General features: G+C 46.5%; 1 long non-coding RNA gene across 1 annotated transcript; it reads right to left on the reverse strand.

Annotated features, from left to right (window-relative positions):
- Nucleotides 1-13,533: 13,533 nt before the first annotated feature.
- Nucleotides 13,534-17,821, reverse strand: LOC135424351 (uncharacterized). The gene is made up of 2 exons (XR_010435170.1): nucleotides 17,310-17,821; nucleotides 13,534-13,636 (listed from the first exon to the last, which is right to left on the reverse strand). It is a non-coding gene; the product is annotated as an uncharacterized LOC135424351 (long non-coding RNA).
- Nucleotides 17,822-21,522: the final 3,701 nt, after the last annotated feature.

Consider the following 21,522-nt stretch of genomic DNA (forward strand, 5'->3'; position numbering starts at 1 on the left):
ACACGCTTTCCTTCCACATGACAGCATCTCACTCTTCTCCCCTCCCCAGTCAAGCAGCTAGCAGAGGCTGTACTTAAAGAGAAGAGGATTTGCAATGCTCAGGACCCACAAGAAGGATTAGAGAAAGGTTAGAGAGAACATGCATACAAAGACAACTCTCCAGTATCATCCCCAGCAGCAGGATTATAAAACAGCCTGTGCAAGACAGGGCAAACAGACCTGAGCTACCAGGAGGAGAGGAGGTGCAGCTGTAGGAGCTGCCAGCTGCTCTGTGCCAGGCAGCAACCATTTGCACAGTGTCTAGGGTAAGACTACAGCACCTGTTTTTAGCAGAGCTTCAAGACAGGCTTCACAATTTTTCAGGGGCCTGAACAGTGCAGGGAATTGCCAGCAAGACAGCCTGCAGTCAGCTGGCTTGGATATTCCCCTAACACCCAACTAACTGCACCAAGTCCTGCACAAACAGAAGACAGGAGCAGTGTCCCCTCAGAGTACACCACATGCAACTTAGAGATTCCCATTTTACCCATTGCTACCATTCCTAGGGACATAAGCTCTGACAGAGCATGATAAGGAAATATGGGAATTTATTGCTTGGAGCCTAAAGAACCACAGTGCATGGATGTGAAAGTCATCTGATGAGAAAAGTCTGCAGTCCAGTACAAGAAGACAGAGGACAGTGTTTCACAGGATGCAGGGAAGAAATTCTCTATCTGATGCAGTGGGATTACATCATGTCTGACGGCAGAGGCCCATTGTGCTCTCACTTGTAAAGGAGGATTACAGTATATCTGATCTGCAAGAAGGATTATTGTGTTTGAAGCGGGCTGAGTACAATCGGGATGAACTGAAAAGCAGTAATACGCCGGTGGAAGGTTTCACTGGATTTGTCACGGGGCAGTTGGAGAGCTGTGTATCACAGGCATCGACAACAATGTATTCACAGATCACAAGGTGGCCCTGGACCTCCTGGAGATGATTCCAGCATGTGGCAGAGGTTCACTTCATTGCCAGCCCCCGACTCACCTGACAGGTTACTGAACGAAACTTATGCCCAAGTCTATAACAGAGATCCATGCAGTTCTTGGAAAAAATGCAAAACTCTCTTAATTCTCTCCATTTCAGCCCTTCTCAGTCCCACCTGACCCAGCACCTATGTTCACCCCTTCCCTTGCACATAATTTCCCATGCTTGAGTGACCAAGTCTTTTTATTTAAAATTAAAACCTTAATTGAATTTGACAGTGATAAACATGCACTGTATGCTTTCATGTCTCACAGTATATTACCTGTGGGACACGTGTCTACTGTGTTCTGCATTATCAATACTCCAATAAACTTCCTGCTAAACCTTGTTACAAGAAAATTGAGTTTTCATCGAAATCTACAGGACTGGCCCATTACTGCAGAGCCATGGCAGGGAGGGCCTCACAGTCATCCTGACACAACACAAGCCAGACAGCACTTAACACACCGGATGGCATTTATCCAACTAAAAATCATTGCAATTGGAACTGCAAGAAAAGGCAAGGCCTAAGTGCCTGTTGGGACTGTGCAGGCCTTATTTTACTTTGTGCTGGGTCATCCCTAGATTTGTCTTCAATAATTCTCTTAATTCTTTTTAAATACCATCCCGTCAACAGGAGAAACCTTGAGTCCCACCACCCGACCTGAAGGCTCTGCACTGTCAGCTGAGGAGTAACGGCCATGGGGATTTGGTGAGACTTGTGCCAGAGAGAGAATGGAGCTTAGAGACTGCTGATAACCCTCACAGCTCCTCAGCTGAGCTGCCAGGAGGTTCATCCTCAGGTTTGGCACAAAAAGGCGCCTCTTGATTAAAATTCACCCACAAACACATTTCTTTCTTTCGTCCTTCTCGCCAAATCCTCCTGCTAGAATCCATCCTTCAGGAAAATAAAAAAATAAAAAACACAAACCAACAGTAAAACTCTGCAGCAAGGCAAGCAGACTTGCTGCATTCAGTATTTGACAGAAGGGAGAACAGATTGGGACTCCATGAAGAGTGACTCATTATCAGCAAATAGTTTTAAGTGATGATTGTTTCATCACCACCCACCCAGCTCTCCCCTCTGTCTGCAGGCTTGTGCAAAAACTCACTGCAAGAGCTTGACAAAAGAGAAAAATTAGGCAGACGACCTTACCTTTTGCTTCCTCTCCCAGGATCAAGAGCAGAACTGTCTAAAAAGGGAACGCGCAACAGGCTTCAAAAACCTTGGGTTACAGATGGAGAGCTTAAGGGTTTTCTTTTCTTCTAAAGGCAGTATATAATGTTGTCTCCCCTCTTCACCTACCTAAGAAAATGCTGAAAAACGTTCTCAGAGAGCTGCCCTTTTCCTGTGCAAACATATGCTGAGCCTAACCCTTGGGGACACTAACACCCTTGCAGTCATTTAGCAGATAAGCCCTTGCTGTAGGATCAAAGCTCAGTTGCAATGTGCCAATTGATGTTGCTGTAAATGAGCATTAGCACATTTGGGATCCAGCAGGACTGGTGCCTGAAGGTGAAGAATCCCATACTTCCAGTCAAACACATCAGAACTCCATCAATAGCAGGGTACAGAAGGTTATGGCAAAAATGAAAACCCAAAAATGAAACCCTTGCTGTATTAGGCTGCTCTCAGCAACTACTTCCAGCAGCGGGCTGCATTTAGAGCAATTGCAGAGCCAATGGAGAGAGAGGGAAATCATCACACACACTCTACCCAGAGAGGGTTTCTGAACTGAAATGGCTCGAGGGCAACCATATAAGCAAAATGGAGTTGTCTTGCTCCAGGCACAACAGACAAGCTTCTCCTGTCACAACCAGGAGAAAAGGGAGAAGGCAAGAGAATGGGGCAGCCCCCCATGGCCTTGTTCTCCCCCCTACACAGAACAGAGGCAGCAGGGTCACAGCCTGGGCTTTCCAGCACTGTGCCTGCCCTTGTCCAGCTCTCCAGACAACAAAAAGCTGCTTCAGGTTCCCAAATGCTCTCAAAAGGATCCTCTGCAGGGAAACCTGCTTACTAAAGAGCTATTCCAGCACTTCCCCAACCCTTGCCAGGCAGAGAGGCACTCGGGAGTTTTGTTATCAAGAGATAATCACATCCCTGGGGCATTACCAAGCATAAAATGCAGCTGTGCCTCTGATCCTCTGGGTGCAGTTACCTCCTCATACACCGTGCTCCTGCCTGCCCTAAAGCTGCCTTTAGTGCTATTAGGAAATTGTTTGCACCTCTACATTGCTGTAAATTATTTAGCAGTATCTGAAGCCCTGGAAGGCTTATTATTTCGCCTATCCAAAGTAAGTAAATAAATAAAACCCCTTTCCCTCAGAGAACATCCTGAATATTCCAAAAACCAAACAGAATTTACACAGCGTCTTAAAAAATTCCTTGTGATGTTAAACACAAACCCACACCGTGAGAAACAGCTCACAATTCCTACCATTTCCATGTCCTGAGATGCTTTTTGCATCCAGGCATTTTGCATCTCGGCTGCCAGCGTGGGTTGTATTTTGCAGGCTTCACATTGCTACCAAAGCTGGAGACAGCCATCATTGACTAGTTTGCTAAGCAGTGATACAAACTTCACATATTCCTCAATTGCTTTTTTTTTTTGTTCTGAGGGCTACCAGCCTCATCTAGTTTCTAACCAGTGAGATCTGTATCTTTTGTTTTCTTCCAAGACTCCGAGATATATGAAACCAGGTACAGTGGAAAGGAAGAATTACACACATAGTTTCTCCTCTGGAATTTAGCAGTAGGATGGATTCAAAGCCAGATGAGTTTGAGATGATGCCAGGCAGGAGCAGACCAGGCCATTACCTCCCCATCCTCCCATGACCCTCTTCAGGATTTGACCAGAAAAAAAAAAAAAAAAAAATCACACTGCTATGCTGGCACTTGCCACCACTTTGCCCAAAGGGATTTTAGAGAAGAAGTGAAGTTTTAATGACTTTCTGTGATTAGCTCTCTGACACTATCCCTGAAAGCATCTTTACCACATGGAGGTAGGAAGAGAGGAGGGAGAAAAACTGCAGTCCAAGTGACACAGCTGACCTCCCTGCCTGACAGAGGTAGTCTGGAAGTCTCCATTATCCAACAACTCAATCCATACAGGGTCATATAAGTCACCCCACAGGCCAAGGTCACCCTTAATCTCCATTAGCATCAGCCCTTGTTTATTTTCCAACCTTTACTCCCAGGAAGTTGAAAGCCCAAAGCAGTGCAAGAAACACAATTCCTTTCCCTGGACACTGATTGCATTATTAAACATGGATTTAAACAAGGTTTTCTATCTGTATGTTAAAAAGGCTTTTTTTTTTTTTTTTAAGACAACTTGGCCTGAGGGAAACTACTCTTTGTTTTGGCTTAACTGAACACCCATTAATTTTATAGAAATGGGTAGGGGGAAGGGCTTATGCCTCCACAGATTTATAGTCTTTTCATGCCAACTGGGAAGGAAATTCTCACATGCTTGTGTAGCATCAGACTTCTCCCACAAAGCTCATATTTACAGAAGAATGCAAAGCTCCCCCAGGGAGTCTAGGAGTTGATGAGACTATGAGGATCTGTTATTTATATTATAGTGGTGCCCAAGATTTTTGGACATTGTGCACATTCAGGGGAAGAGGCAGCCCCTCCCTGACAGGGTTCGTGCTCATAGCAAATTATTCACTTTCATGGAAATCAGCACGAGTTACACGTGTTTTTCTGGAATAAAGCTATTAGTTCACACAATCAGAGGCAACCTGATGCTCATGTCTGGCCACTCCAGCAAACAATGAGCCCACTCATTCACATGATGGTTGCTGTGCCCAAACTTGCCCTACAGGAGAGCCGTGGCTCTGCCAGATGCACCAACACCCCCGGGAGCAACTCCACTGGAGCTGGGCACTGGAGTTGGTTGTGAAAGAAATTTGTGTGTAATCTGACTGATTTTATGAACTTGCTGAATTCCTGAGAGTGCACTGAATCAACCAGCTGCTGACAGAGCTGGTGTCATCACTTCTCCTTCAAGCCACGACTGATTCATCCCAGTTAACGTAACCTGTTTTCCACTTGCATGTGCTGGGAGGCACATGGTCAAGGAAACCAGAGCCAGACAACAGTCTTTTTTCATTAGAAAAAAAAATATTTACTGCAGAGAAACAAGTTATTTCACTGACCCAAAGGCACCCATTGAGCTTACAGAACCTTCTAGAATAAAAAAGGCTCATATAGACATTATCTTTCCTTTCATTCACTTTGGATTTGCCTGGAAGTGTCTGGTGCAGATACTATGAGAGCTTCCTAAAATAACTACCTATAAAATAGAAGGGAGAGGGGAAAAAAAAAAACCCAACACAAAGGCTATTAAGTCTAAGGGAAGGACCAGGATGGGTAGGGGAAGAATGGAAGGCCCTATAGGGGTCAAATGCATAACAGCCTTCTGCAGGCTGGAATGTCCTTATCCTGTCTGCAATGAGTGTGCAGAACAGAGAACTGATAGACTTACAAATACAGAAAGGAAAACGTGGATTAGATGAAGAAAACCCCTTCTACCACAAAAAGCTAAATCTGTGACTAGGAGAGACCGTGACACCTCAGCTTTGGAGGTCTGCAAAGCATTGTCCAAGAGCACATGGCTCCACACCAGCTGGGAAAAGGACCAGACAGTTACTTGGGGTCCCTTCCAGTCCTACAATCAACAGAGAACTCCTGAAAGGAAGAAATTCAAAACATTTCCTGATGGTAGAGCTCTGGGTCAGGCACACGGGGAGTGTCACCGCTACATCCACATCTCTCAGGCACGTACCAGACAGGCTGCATCCGAATGACAGAGCTCCAGGAGGCAGCTGGAGTCTGCTCAGGGGATCAGCAGAGCCTTCCCAGCCTGTCACCAGATTTGAGTACATCTATGTCACGAACAGAGACCAGAGGCAGCACAAGCAGAAACAACTGTATTTCCCAAATCTTGCCTGGGGCAACTCCACACACGGGATTTAGTCAGAAGTGCTCTCAGTCCTAGAACAAATTTTCATACAAGTCAGGTTCTCCTGGAGGTGATCTGAGCATCCCTGCCCTCAGGGCAGCAGATGAGTGCCTACCAACTCCTTTTCCACAGCAGTTTTTACTTTTTCTCATTACTTTTAACTGCTGATAGGAAGCAAAGCCTGTTGTCATACAGAGGTTTTTAAGTGATGAACATTTGTCTTCCTGCCTACAGAAAGCTGCCAAATCATAAAGATCCATCCTGTTTGTAAAACAAGCCCTGGGGTATTATTTTTCCTAAAGTCAATGATGTCACAGAAATACTACTTGAAAACAGAATCTAAAATTACACTCTTGAGTGCAGCGCATTCTGGAGTTTTCGTTGGCACTGCTAAAATTGTTCTGTTGTGTTTTTCTGGCACAGGCCATACTCAGATAATTGCTTGGGGCTAATCTTGAGAAAGCAAAATATACACAACCAGCACAATTCCACTTCTGCTCCATCTTCTATTAAGAAACAAATATTCTCCACAGCATGAAGTCAGATTGTCTTTGCCAACAAACTCTACTAAATGGAGCAGAGTGAATTTGGGGAGCAGGGGGTGGGGTGTACAATTGTGGCAGGGCCAAAAGCTTTTGTGAATGATTGCATAGCCAAATTGTTAGCTTTTTTTTTTTTAAGGGGAGAAGAAAGGCTATAACAAGAGGTCAAAGAGCTTTGTTTAGTCTGAAAGATTTCCGAATTACTTTCCCCTCCAGAAACACATGTGAATGAGGGAGAAGAAGGGACACCTAGGCTATTTACCCTGCCCTGGCTCCAAGCAGAATTTCAGGACTGTTCCAGACAAGTTCAATCAGCCATTTAAAGACCTTTCCACCTCCTGCATTTACCAGGCTATAAAAGATTTGCTGCACAGCATTATTCCACCCTGTTTCCAGCAGCAGTGCCAAGAGCCAGAGCACACAAAGTCACGCTGGTGAGGTGGTAACAAGCAGTGCCAAGTCCAGCTTTCAAGAATATGCTTGCAACACCACCAGCATGACTGAGCCAGATATTGTGTCATTCAGCCAGATACTCACTCTACTGTGTCTGGCAGGAACATCCATCATTCCCAGCAGACTGGTGTTTCCACCCCAACTTTGCTGTGAGTGAGCTACAGCAACTCCCTGCACCTCCTGTGCACCTCCAGATATTCCTTCCCGTGCCCATCTTGGTATGTGTGGATGAACAGCCTTGCTTAGCAAAGCAATTTGATTTAATAGACTCTCTACAAAGGTCTTACAGAAATCAATGCACCTTTAAAGGCTGCATGACTGGCCTCTGTCTGTGAGGAGAAACTGTATGGGAAGAACAAAAAAGTAAGTATGACCATCAAACCAAAATATTGCAGCGTTCAATGAATTTGAGAACCAGAGCACCTAACCCAGATCACAAAAAGTCATCTACACATTTAATCTATCAAAATAATACAAGCTGAGACTTCTATAAGAAAGGCCAACCTCTTGGACTTGGTGTGAGAAAACCAGAGTCTAGTAAAAACCAGCAGCTTCTGCTGAACCAGTATTTCTGGTTGTACATGGCAAAGTTCACATTCCTTTTGGAGCAGAAAAGGAAAAACCTTCAGAGGAGGAAAGCTGTAGAGAAATATAGAGAGTGCCACCCCCTTTGTGCTCCATATCACAAGGTATTTCTAAATCAATGTATTTAATATGAACAGTCATTTCAAAGGCAGGGTGCTGACTCACTCCAACTTCTGCAGGAACCCCAAACAAGCCTGTGAGCCCCAAACCCCAGCAGCCCAACCCTACAGGAGGCAGGACAGCAGATCCCAGCCTGCAGCACAACCCAGCTTCCTACATCTGCAGCTGTGGCAAGACACTCCATTCCTCCATCCCCTATATATTAGCACAATAACTAACAAAATTCTATGGGGGGAAACAGCAGGATGTAAAATCTGCTTATTTAGGTGCACTGCCATGCTTCCACTGAAACCATCCCATCCTCCAGCCAGCTAAGATTTCTAATTAGAATATGAGGAAATTCAGCTTCAGCTGACAGTGAAATGCTTGAATTAGCCACGAGCTGTGGTAATTTGGGATTCTGGTTTCTCTCATCCCCTGCAGAGCTGACACTACAGCAATTTCTGCAAAGGAGAAAAGTCAAGTTTGTTCAAGATAAGGCCCTGACAGAGTTTATTTATTTGCAATCTTTAGGGACTGTTTAGCAAGCTCCAGAAACAGGCCAAATAGAGAGCATGTGATGGATTTCGATTATTTGGTCCATCAAGGAGAATTTGCACACAAACCCAGCTTCCCAACACAGGACTCTTTGGGTAACACTAGTCAAGGCCCAGCCAGGGCAGTGGAGGGGAAGTCTGCATACAGCCCAGGAAAAAGGGAATGAAGAAGCTGAAAGCTTTTTTTAACTCTAAGCACTGGACTAAAGAAACCAACAAAACAAAGTCAGCTGCCTGCACATCAATGAATGCTGTTACAATTTAACTCAGAGAAATGCAGCTTTTCTTCTGAGACTTCATGGCACTTTTGTTGGCAAACACTCTAGTAGTGCAGTGATGCATGCTTCTCAAATGCCAATAATTATTATTTAGGTTTCTCCTGAGCCACGTCTCTATGAGCTGGGATCTTTCTTGGGAGCAGGATGGGTGACATCTCTTTCAAAGCAGAATGACTCAGTGGCTATTTCAGAGTCTCTCCAGAGACAAGAAAGAAGGGGGGGGGGGGGGGGGGGGGGGGGAAGTCAATGTGTGCCCTCCTCAGCATTTTATCTAAGGGGTCAAATGCCTCAAATACAGAGGTTAATATTTCAGATAAAGTCCCCTGACAATCCTCACAGAGCTTCCCAAAGGGGCTGGATGAAAAAGATGCTCTGTGCTCATCTGGACCACTGGATTCCTTCAAGGCAGATTGTTACACAGTGAGGTAAGAAAACACTCCAGCTAACAACAGGCCCTCTTACTTTCCTGTTTTCTTTGTTAGGCTTGGAAAAGCCCAAAAACAGCCACTCCTGCTTTATTTTGGCACCTTTGCTATTGATCCCAGCTGAAGCCAGATACCACAGAGCTGGTTAAAGAGAAATGCACCACACTTCATCAAAACTCAACCCCCAAATCCTCACAGTTTGGGCAAGTACTCAAGTCAGTTTTATTTCATCTAGAGGTTGATCCTAATTAGAATAAGCAGATATGTAAATTAAAAAAGCATATACACAGCTCAAGAGTGCAGCTACTCAGGGAACACAGAGGTCAGGCTTCAACCCCTCAAACCTTCTGATTTCAGGTTGGGATCAGAACACAATGCTGAAAATAAAAGTGAGTACCTGGAGTTCAGTCTCAACACAGGAGCAGAAGTTTTAGGAGCCCCCCAGGACAACCAGGGCTCACATGCTTTGGATTTCAATCCTCCAGGTTCAGATCAGCCTCTGCACTTGATGCCAAACCAAAGCAGAATTCCAGGTTTCTGGGATAGCTCAAGTCTAGGTTATCATACTGTGGTGCTTATCAGCTGTAGTCATACATGTAGTCACACAGGGGTTGCTCTGGTGGATCTTGGTCAATAGTCCTCAGAGCTGGTGTTATTTAAATTACACCTGGAGTAGTAAATAGCATCAAACCAAAGGAAAAAAGCACCTGATGTGCAGCATGTATCTCCTTCTCCCAGCCTGTTAAAGGGTACAACCTGATCTTGGTATGGCAAGTGTTACTGTTGTTCCCTTAAAGCCAGGGCTGAATATTCTGTTCAGTGCTGAGGAAATATTTCCACAGCAGCACAAACTGGTAAATCCCAGGATGCTGCAGGTCTCGATTCCCTGCTGAGCGACACACTCCACACACTGTACAGGGAAGGTTTCCAAACAGGAGACTGCAAATCTCCAGTGGCCACACATCCCTTACAGCACGGGTCCCACGAGAGGAGTACACAGCAGTTTCATGGCTGTGAAGCACCCTGGAGGATTCCTCATCCTCTGGAAGAGTTTAGAAGATTTTCAGAGGACGTGAAAGGGTGAAGGGAATAAACCAGTGTGAAACACCCACCTAATATTCAATAAAACTGAAAAAGTGAGCAGGGTGTCCCTGCACCAACAGCTCACTAATACCCAAAAGGTGCTATGAGTGCCAAAAGCTGGTTCCTGAATTCCCTCGGGCCAAGGCTTATTACACAGAGAACAAAGAGCTTTTTTTTCCCCCCACTCTCAGACAAATAAAACAGTTATGCCTTTTGCCCGTGGGCTGTGCTGATAAAAGGGCTGTGCCTTGCAAAGCGAACAAGCTGCCCTGAGGCTGACAGATGCAGGGAACAAGGCAGCTCGGGGTCATACCAAGAGGGCTGCAGGACTTGGCACCCCAGTCAGGGAACAACCTCAGCTGAGGGGCAGCACCTTGTGCCCAGCTGCCACCACACATTGGACCAGCACTCCTTGCCAGGGCAAGACACAGCCCCAGTCAGTGTGGGTGCCAGCTGCACTGGGGTTTGAGCTTTTCAAAGAAGAAGCCAAAAGGAGGCTTTTAAGCACGGGAAATCCACTTTCAGGATGAAATTGAGACCTTCCCAAGGCTGGCACCCAGGAGTCCAACTTCAAAGCCAGGAAAGCTAGAGGCAGGAATTCTAGAGGGTTTCAGCCTTTCACAAGGGGAGGTCCTGTTATCTGCACATCACTGTACTGCAGGCTCACATTCCATTTCCTCCAGCATTACAAGGAATTTCACTGCAGATGAGCAGTGCTTTCAGAAACACGGATGTGCAGGAAGGCTGGACAAACATCACAGCTCCACTAGCTACCTCAGACCTGCTCCAGGGGCACATATCAAAGTGGCTCACAACCCTAACTTGTCCCTCTGCTCCCACAGGCAGCCAGAAGATGACAAGACAGCAGGAAAGCCAGTGCTCTGGCCTTGTAGTCATGATAAGACAAGTAATGGCAACAACCTCCATGCCCAGCTGCAGCTGGTAAGAAAGCGTGACCATGTGTTTCTTCCACTGCAGTTTCATTTTATAACAATCACAACTTTGCAAAACAGTTTGATCAGGTTCTAGAGTTGGCAAAACCTCCCACAGGCAGCCTAAATATCACACTTGTGTCAAAACAACTGGAGCCCAATTCTGCTACATCACTGGCAACTGCTATACATACTAGGCTCACTATTCACAATTAAAGTTCAAGTATTCTTGAGGGTTACAGGGCTATCCTTACTTTGCAGATGAAAGCCAATGGTTAGAAGATAGTGAGCTGTGTGAAGACCTACACAGAGAATGAAAACAAGAACTACCACAGCCTTTCCATCACCCATCCAACCCCCTTGTCTCCATCGACTTTTAGCCACTTTCTCCACGATGAGCACTGTTCTTCTACAGCCACCAAGTCCTAGCTCAGAAAGTGAGGCAGGAATTCATCTCCAGAGCATGCACAGCTGGAGCAGCAGAATTAGAAGTTGCCACCCAAGGGCTGTAGCAGCTACCACCGTGCCCTGCTGATTCAAGTGAGTTACAGTCACTTAACACAGTTTTTTCACCCAAGTCTCAGGAGAGTTTGGTCACAGCCACCTGTGTAGGGCAAGCAACAGAGTTTGAATCCAGGAGCTGTGGTTCAGCAATGCCCAGGGCCTCATGTCATCAATAAGAGTCCTGTTAAGCCTCAGGCTGTACAAGTATGAGACAGACATGTAGCTCCAGGCCCAGGACAAACATTATTTCAGCTAAAGATGAAGCACCAGGGGAACAAACTACAAGGTGAAAGTGGGTAGTACAAAAGGAGCAGTCCTAGCATAGCAGCCATTTGTTTGCAGATTGCATCAGCTCAAGAATGGGTTTAAATCTGAACTCTCACTAGTGTCAGAAATACTGGTGTAACTAAAACCCTTGAACAAATCTGAGGCTTGAGCAGCTCCTCACTGCAAAAATAAACTCGAACAAAACACCCACTCCCTCTTCCAGCACTACAGTAGCTGCTAGAGATGGACCAGAAATGCAGAGCCACGAGAGAGCTTTTCTTCTGCTTTTGGCTTTAAGATAATCCTGTGGACAAGAGAGGTGGTCCTGCAGGCATCTGTTGGATGACAAGCCCGTGCCTGAAAGTGAACGGTGAAGACGTTCCACTCAAATGTGACAGACAGGCAGTGAAAGCTGCAGCTCTGACCAACAACAGGGAACAGCAGCACAGAGAACAGGGGCAACAAGGCCTGGTTATGTAAGGACTGGAGAAAGCTGAGGCAATCAAAAGGACCACCAGCTTCTTGCAGCAAAATCTGGACACACGCTTCCTGAATGCACTGGTGACTAATGTGGAAATCCCAAAGGATGCAGGGAACTGGAGCAGAGATGGAGCCATGACATCTAATCTGGGGTGACATCTGCCTCTGGCTAGAGCAGCGAGATTGGTTTTGCCACTGCTGGAAAGAAGGTTGCTGTAGTCAGGGACAGAGCTGCTCAGGGAAGAAAAAAGTAGTGGTGTGAAGAGAAAGCAGAATTCAGTATTATTCAGAAAGCTGAGGTACAAGCTGGACATTGTCTGAAGAAGGAGTAAAGACAATGCTACACTGTGATCCTCATGGGTTAAACATAGTGATTAAGGAAGGAGGGACACAATTTAGGGAGAACAGGCCAAATACCTTTTGTGTGTCATTCTGACACTCCAGTTGTGCTCAGAGCCATTTGGCACAGACAACCTCCTAAAGGAAGGCCTGGAAAGGATGCAGCTGCAGAAATAGACCACTTCCAATAACACAACCTGCAAGGTGTGAAATCAAGGGAGAAGCAGGATGGGCACAAGCAGAGGCATGGAATGACCAGATCAGATCAATTTGGGCTTAAAATGAAAAGCACGTTAGAAAGTCAAAATGAAACGTGTCTGTTTATTGATAGATCTTTGAGACCGAGCTAAATTTAAATCAAGAACACTTGAAAATGAAACATTCTGCAGAGATGTGGTTATTTGTATAGCTTTGGTTAACACCCTTCCTGGCAGTGAAATGAGCTTTAATGTGGTAAAGGCAGTGCAAGAACAATGTTGCTGCCTTTTTCTCACCGTGCCTTACACACATTCATCTCTGCAGATTTTTGCCTCATGCTTCTCTGTGCAGCCCCATCCCCAAAATCAGAGACCCTACAAGGTTCCCCAGGTACCAGAAGGTCTAAATCATCAGTGGCCAGCACTACATTACATCCCAAGCACCACCCAAAACAGGGCATCCAGAACAGCCTGCAAAGCATGGAGACCATCTCAGAGCTCCCTCAGCGTCACCCAAACCTGAAGAAAAGGGTTCCCACTTCAAATAAATCCCAAGTCTGTCATTGCAGAGGGTCAAGCCAGAATCCTCAGAGAGTCACAGGCTTCATGCTGTCACTCATATTAATGATGCAATGCTTTATTAATTGGAGTTTTCCTGAACAGCATGTGTAGTATCAGTGACACTCATAATTAAATAGGCAGGCAGCGTTTTTTTGTTCAAATGAGCTGAGAGTTAATTGAATTCTGGAGTCCCTGTGATCAGCTGTGAAATTTATACCTGCAATTTGTGCAGGCAGCAAGAACTAGAGCCTTTGGGGCCTTGTTATTCATCAAAAATAGGCTGATTTATTTGTGCCAAGTATCTCTGTAGGAGGCTCTTGGGCCCGATGTACAGTCACTTTCCTCCAATTAACCTCCCTGGCCTAGAGGGAACAGAGAATTAGACATCTGTTAAAAGCACAAACCTAGTCTTGAGAAAGTAGGCACATTTCAGTGGAAGCCAGCTCTCAGCTGAGTTAACCTCTGGCCACCACGAGTTGAGGAGTTCCCAGCATGAAATATGTCCAAAACAGCTGACACAAACTCCAGAGATGAAGCAAGTCACAGATGATGGGAGGTGGAAGGGACCTGGCACGAGTCAGCTGGATCACAGTCTGCTTCACAGAGAGCAGAGAGAGAACAGAGGCTTCTCATGGGTCTGTGAACATCTCTAGTGTCTAAGGCATTAATATCTACTGCTACCCCTCCAAACACCTGATTTTCCATTCTCTTGGCTGGCCCCACATAACCTCCACAGACATACAACTAGTCTGCAGAACTGGTTCATCTTTATCACCGGGTGCACGTTGCTTCTCGTTTTATTGTTGGCACCAGCAGTGGTTCACTCGCTCCTACACCCTGTGACACAGAGCTCAGGGAGCCCAGAGACCTGTGTGCCAGCCAGTTTTAGCTCCCAGGTAACAAATCCTGGGTTAACAGGTCACATTGGATCCCAGCAGGGACAAAAAGGAGGTCACGGAGATAATCAAAGGTGCTAAACCCTGCAAGCTCATCAACAGGCAAAGAGCCCCACTGCTCCAGACCTGGCAGGGCTTAGGGGCCAGCTCCTGGGACCTCTGCTCTGCTTAACAACTGCTACAGTGCAGGATGGTAACTCCTCTCCTCCTGTTTTCTATCTTATCTGTGCAAAATTCAGTTCCCAGCAGGCTCTGTGCTTAGTCAGCCACTTTTCCTGCCACCCTCCTTTCAGCTACTGCTCAATACGTGTAAGTCTCTGTAAAAGGACTGGAATTGGTTCACTTTTTCAGGTTCCTTAGGTTGGGGCTCAACACAAAGCTGGTCAGAGAGTTGAAAACAGGCGTTTTGTACACACTTTCCAGCCACAGGCCACTTTGTGTCAGCACCTCAAGGAGCAGCCAGAAGCTAAGCAGAGGTCTTGAGGACTGCAGCTGGAAGTCCATGCTGTATAAATCCTTTATGGATCCCCTCTTACAACCAACCATTGCCTAAGAGTACCCATGAAATGGTACAGCAGAGTCAAGAGCCAATAATATCCTTGCTCAATGGATTTTCCAGTCCAAGGCTAACTCTGCCAACAATATGACAACATTGTTCTTCATCACTGAAGCACAGCACTGAAGCATTAGCTAATCCCCCTCAAGTGTGTGGGAAATAGTTTGGAGTTCTGCAGTTGGCTTTCATAAAACCTTCCATCAGAAATGGCTCCAAGGCATCGACAGATCTGCCATGTGGACATTCTGGAGAGCCCAAAATGTAACCAGTTCTGCACGGGAGAAATATAGGCCAGTGTTTGTTTAATAATGTTTGCTTTTACAGAGAAAGTCTGAGAGCAAAATGGCACCTGCTAACCTCAAAAGTACACCACAAGCACAGCCAAATTGTTCACAGCAGATTGTAGCATCAGGTTCTTATCTTCACCATGCTCCTCATACCTATGGGACCTGTGATTTTTGGTTGGGATTTTGTTTGTTTCTCTCTTTTAATGCTGGATTTCCTTTAGAAGGTTGGAGTTCAGTTTGCAATTTATTCTGACTGTCTTGGGTGTAAAATTTACTCTGTCCACCGCCCAAGAAAGCTCATATCCATGCCTGCTGGAAATCGTGGCTGGCCAGTATGGGCACCTCTCTTGAACAATTCTTCTCCCCCATCCAGTATCACTGGTTGGTTTTGGACACAGTCATCAGGGGCAAAACAAACAAAGCCCAAACACACAAATCACAACACATACACCATATTGACAGCCCAGATTAGCTGTTAAAAATCCTATCCTTCCTTATGGCTAAATGCAGCCATTTAAAATGAGCAGTCAAGACTTGTTAGTGACTCTGGTAAAGATCTCCACTGATGCCCTGTGACATCGACATCACAAGAATCTATGTAAAAACTGTTTACATAGAAACTGGTTTCACAGGGAACTATTTTATAAACAGTAATTCCTTTTTTGTATTTCAACCGGTATTTGTTTATAAATTAGCTCCAAGTGCAATGCAACTCAACCAACAACCAGTTTAGGTGATTGTTTACAAAAGAAAAAAAGGCAATGGCAAAAATGCTCCCAGAAGTCAGCCTGGGAACCTCTTAATAAGGACATTTAAGTTCCCCAAGACACCCCTCCCTCTGCAGAAATGCAGTTGCCACACAGCAATTGTAGCCTGCAGGCATTAGATAAGATCTTGAGTAGGTTAAGAACTGCTCCAGTGATTCTGGACGTCTGCAGTTCCTCCCAGGGGCACTTCACCGTTGAACCACACTTTAGGGCAGGCTGCTTTCAGCAGGGGTCTCAGCAGGCACCTTTTCTCATTACAGCAGACAACAACAGCCCAGGATTTCCTGCTGATCCAGGAGGTTTCCCGTTGGCCTACTGTTAAGCACACACCAATCCTCTGAAGCCCACAGCTTCACATCCAGCCACTACCTGCAGTGCCTAAGTTCAGCAAGCAGCTGAAATGCCACGGTGGATTACCAGGAAAAGACATAATACAAGTGTAACTGCAGAGAAATACAGGACAAGAGTCAAATGCTCAAAAGCAAGAGATACACAGGTCCACAGTTAGGTAAAATAAAACCCCATAGGAAGCAAACCTGCTGCTGCCCAGACAGGGCTGCTAACCAGGACAATGTAACCAGTAGTTATCAGATAGCTCCGGGTACTTTCCGTGTATGCAAAGCTGTATCTTTGACTTGAGGCATTTGAGCAGTATTTGAATACCTTAAGCAAGCTCCATTAGTAAACATGAGCTATTTGCACCAGAGAACTGGATACCAGATATTGGGTTCTGCCAGCCAGGGAGAGGAACATGAGTCACCCTCCCACCCTGGGACAACCACCATCGCTGCTGGCACTCAAAGCTCTCCTGGACCTCTGCAGACAACAGGCTGGAATCAGCTTGAAGGTGCCTTCCAGAAAGTCTCAGACAGTTCATGGACAGCAGGCTAAACTCACAGCTTTGTTAGCAAGAGTTACTCAAGAGAAATCAGGACACAGATATAAAAGGGGAAAGGTTATCAAGCCGTTTATGGCAGAGGATCACCAGATTGCCAGGGAGATTTTTGGTTTTGCTTTTTTTTTAAATATATACACACCTACCTATAAACACACAATGAAACCAGAACATTTACCTCCAAGTTGTTTATGCAACCTCTATAGGTTTAGTCACAGACAACAACATTGCATCCATCTGTCATGCTGGATCCGATAACCAATCCCTCAAACCTAGTAACTACTTCTGGAAAGCAGGAGAAAAACACACTTGCTTAATTGTGCCCCTTAAAGACACAGCTTCTCATCTCACTGCGGGCACACAGGAACAACCAAGCACCAAAAGGGCTACAGGACATCAAAGGTTTGCTTCAGGGCTCTTTTAAAAAACTCAATCATCGGGAATTACAGAAGGATAAAACTCCAAGAGGCTCTCCTGGCAAGCCATCCAAAAGTCAGCCACCAAGAACCGACCCTAGAAAGAGAGGTCATCTCTGGCACAGCTCTTCACCCACCACGCCAGCTCACCCTGCACAGCACCGCAAAACCTCGGGCTCCCCAGGGCCCTGGGAGCCAACAGCCCGGACGCCACATACCTCATGGTGGGGCTCTGCAGGCTTCATCCAAGTGGAACTCCCTCACGGTGGGTTCCACAGTCCTTCATCCCCGAGGAACTGCCTCGCAGCAGGCTCTGCAGACCTTCATCCTCAAGGAGCTGCGCACTCCTCATCACAACGCAGCTCCATCGCAACGGGTTCCACGTGCCTTTGTCACAATGAGTCCTCAAGGAGTTCCACAACAACGCAGCTCCCTTACATAGAATCAGAATCATAGAATCAGCTGGGTTGGAAGGGACCTCAGAGATCATCAAGTCCAACCCTTAATCCACTACCACTGTGGTTCCCAGCCCATGGCACTGATGCCACATCCAGTCTCTTCTTAAAAGCCTCCAGGGACAGAGAATCCACTACTTCCCTGGGCAGCCCATTCCAATGTCTGATTACCCTCTCTGGAAAGAAATTCTTTCTAATGTCTAACCTAAACCTCCCCTGGCACAGCTTGAGACCGAGCCCTCTTGTCTTGTTGATCCAGGAGGTTTCCCGTTGGCCTACTGCTAAGCACACACCAATCCTCTGGAAAAAGAGACCAACCCCCACCTGGCTACAACCTCCTTTCAGGGAGTTGTAGAGAGTCCCGCACATGTTCACCACCGTGGAGCTCCCTCGTGGCAGGGCCCGGACCCCTCTATACCCCCGGGGCTCCCGATAAATGCTCCCCACTCTGGCCGTGCTCGGGCCGCCGCTGCCCTGCCCCACCCAACCCAAATCTGCTCTTTATTGGGTACACCTGTGCCCGCCGGGCAGCTCGGCTCCTGCTGCCGCCACAGGTGCCTCCCATGTGCTCCTCGCCCGCACTGCGGGGCCACAGGCGGCGGGTGCCGAGGGGTGACCGCGGGGCAGGGATGGAGAGGGGGGGTCCCGCACACCCAGCCCCGGCCGTGCCGGGCCCCGCACGGCCACCGGGCTCGCCGGCGGCCACCAGAGGGGGACAGAGCACCGCACTGGGCCGGGCCGCCATCGCCCCCCGCCCGCCCCGCCGGGCGCACCGGGGATGCTCCCGCCCGCCCGCGCTCCTCCCGGCTTTGCCCCACCTGCGCTGGCCCCTCAGCTGTGCCCAGGATTAGATCACACGGCAAGAGGAGTGTCCCCTGCTCCCCGCTGTGCCCCCAGTGCTGGGGTGTTGGTGCGGGGTCTCTGCCGGGCAGTTCCCCCCCGTACACACTCACAGCTGACCCCGGCATCGCCGGCTGATCGAACACCGCAAATAACGGTGTTGATTTAAAAGATATTTGAGCAGCTTTTTACCATAAGTGACAAATCATTATTTAATTCCTTTGCTACTCGTGGAAATAACATCAATCAACATGAATGCATCTGCTAGCTAAATGTGAGTGTAATCATCCATTAAAATGTTAACATTTATGAAAACTGTTTATTAAAATAAAGTTATAAGAATCTCATTGTGATTTGATAATGAGCTAATGTCCCCTTAAGGCAGAATTTGAACACTTGATGTTTGGAACTAGATAACATTTTAAATGCCCCATCGGTTTATAACTCCAGTTATTCTGAAACATGATTAAGCCTTTGCATCACAGCCCTGGAAACATGTCCTTTTTTTTGTCCTTGTGCCCAATGCAAAATGGGTCTCCCCCTCCAGCATAAAAAACCCAAATTCAGATAAAGAACCAAAGAGGGGAGCATATGGAGGCAAACTGAAATCAGAAATGGGTGGTTTACCCTCCTTGATCTAGTAGGGCTTGTGGGACAACAAGTGCTGAGCTAGGAGAGCATCTTTCATTCCAGCACGGTGATAGTGGGAGAGGTTGACAAAGGAACATCCTTGGTACACAGCAGGATGTGCCCAGGGAGACACTGATGGGTCCAAGCAGCCATCCAACCACCCCAGTGGTGCAGCTGTGACCCCCCAGGCCACACTCTGCTCTTGCCCTTGTGTACATCCCAGCTGGCACCTCCACTTGGATATTGGCATCTTCTACCTGAAACCCAACCCTTTTTCCAAGAAGGGAGATGTTATGCATGTAATTAAGGAACATTTAGCTGTAAGACAGCTGATAGCCATAGGCAGGTTTCATTTTGATTCATACTTTCTATTAAGCACTTATCAGGTCTGCTTCCTCATGCAGGAGCCTCAGCTCCTCAGGCAGCTCTCTGTGTGCCCAGCCTGGCGTGCAGGAACCACACGGTGCATTCATGTGCACTGAGATTTTTGGCCTTCCCTGTTCTGGTAACTCTTCAATTTGGATTCAAATCCGACTGCGACAAATTCAGTTGGCACCTGTTTGCTACATCCAGCATTTCAAGAGACAGCTCTGAGGGGAGCCAGGCTCCTAGTTCTTACTGTGCTTTAATCCCCAGACTCAAGCTAGCTCTGGTGTATCTCCATAGAAATCTCATATGTGCCATTGTCCTTTGACAGGGGCAGTTTTATCCTAAAGGACTATTTTCACCCCAATTAATAATGAATCATAACACATATACTTTGCAACAACTTTCTCAGGAACTAAACTGTTTAAGACACCACCAAAATTGGTGTGATTAGCCATAAAGTCCTATGTTGAAATATCAAACCTCCAATACTGTGTGAGAATAAGAGAATTTTGTATCTTAATCTGGTTAGGTGTGCACTCTTAAAAAATCTTGAGGATTTTTAACACATAAATAAGGACTTTAAAAATTTCTGTTTTCTTACAAATTTCAGCCATTTCAATTGAATTTAGTAAACAGCATCTTCATAATTCCCAGTCAATTCAGCTTTAAACCCCCAATCACTGGCAATTCATTACATGTTAGTTTTAACAGGATAGATTCAAATTCCTTTGATAACCACGAGGAAACTGTCTTTGTCCTGGAGAATTTCCATTATCATTCAGCATTAGTCAAGCACTAATGGACATTAAAAAATAAAGAATTGCTGGAGACTGTAAAAAATACATCATTTCAACTTTCCCATGTGACTGATGCCTTGAGAAATTGACTGGCATAGCTATAACAAAATAATTATCCTGTTATAGCTGTGCCTGCATAACTTCTCCACATGGACACTCTATTCTAAAATTTAAGTGACTTTATTACCGGATAATTACTCAAGGACTTTAGCCCAGAATGAGGTTCTGCACAGGGGAGTTTTGTCTGTGTGGCTCTGGCGATTTAAATTCACCATACTAAGCAGGTGAATTTTGCAGACTCTCAGGAGAGCCTGCCAGCAGTATTAGATAAGACATCCCAATTCTGTATTATCTGAAAATTGAACTTCTGCACCATACAGGGCATAGCATCCTATTTTGCCTGCACTCTCAAACACACAGGGCTTTTGCCTCCCAGGGGAATGTGTTCTTGCAGCTCAGGGGGAAGGATGGACAGGCATCATGCAGCTGTAGGAAAAGAAGTGGGATTTGGTAAGCCTAGAGTTGCATTTTTCAAGTGCACTATCTGTTCCAGTTGCAAATGTGAACTCTGGATATGCAGCCTTTCCCACCCACTTGCCTATACTTCTGGCTAGAAAAATACCACTCTGAGGCCAAATTCCTTCTCCCTCCTGGCATTCTACTGACGGGCTTTCAGAACTGTGCAGGCCTCACACACGGGTTACAGCTGGCCTTTAAAAAATCCCTGCTCTGAGCACACACTGTCTGTATGTGCTGTCAGCCCCTGCCTCCAGCGGGCTCCTCTGCCCAGCTGCTGGCTGCCAGCCTGCCCTGGCTGAGTCACCCTGGCCACAAATGATTCATTAAAGCCACCGAGGATCATCACAAGCCACATTCTTGTAGCAAGACTTCACACGCCTCTGTGAGTAAATGTCACGATTTGGGTCATGGAGGCACAGGGAGAGCCTCAAACCTGGAATGCGCCAGGGACTCACAACCTCCTCCTCCTCCTCCTCACATCAGCTGGGTTCTGACAGCACAGCGGGCACTGGTGGTGCTGAACAGGGAGCTGTGTTTTGCCTGATCTCGGCAGCAGAAACAACTCTGGTCTCTGCACAGAGACCACCCGGGAACCTTGGGTGCTTCAGGCACAGAGTCATTTACCACGTGTTTGAAACTGAACTAGTGGAAAGATCTTGTTCAGTCCCAAAACACAGCTGAGCTAACACACAGGAATCAAAGGAAACGAGCAGCCCTATTAACAGCAGGATCAGTGAAGCCTGGTTTGCTGTGCATTTGTCTTTCAAAGTTGAGCTCCTCTGTGGATTCCCTCACGCCTAAAGACTGAGTTTGTGCCTTTT

Source organism: Pseudopipra pipra, chromosome 18, assembly GCF_036250125.1.
Source record: "Pseudopipra pipra isolate bDixPip1 chromosome 18, bDixPip1.hap1, whole genome shotgun sequence".
NCBI lineage: Eukaryota > Metazoa > Chordata > Aves > Passeriformes > Pipridae > Pseudopipra > Pseudopipra pipra.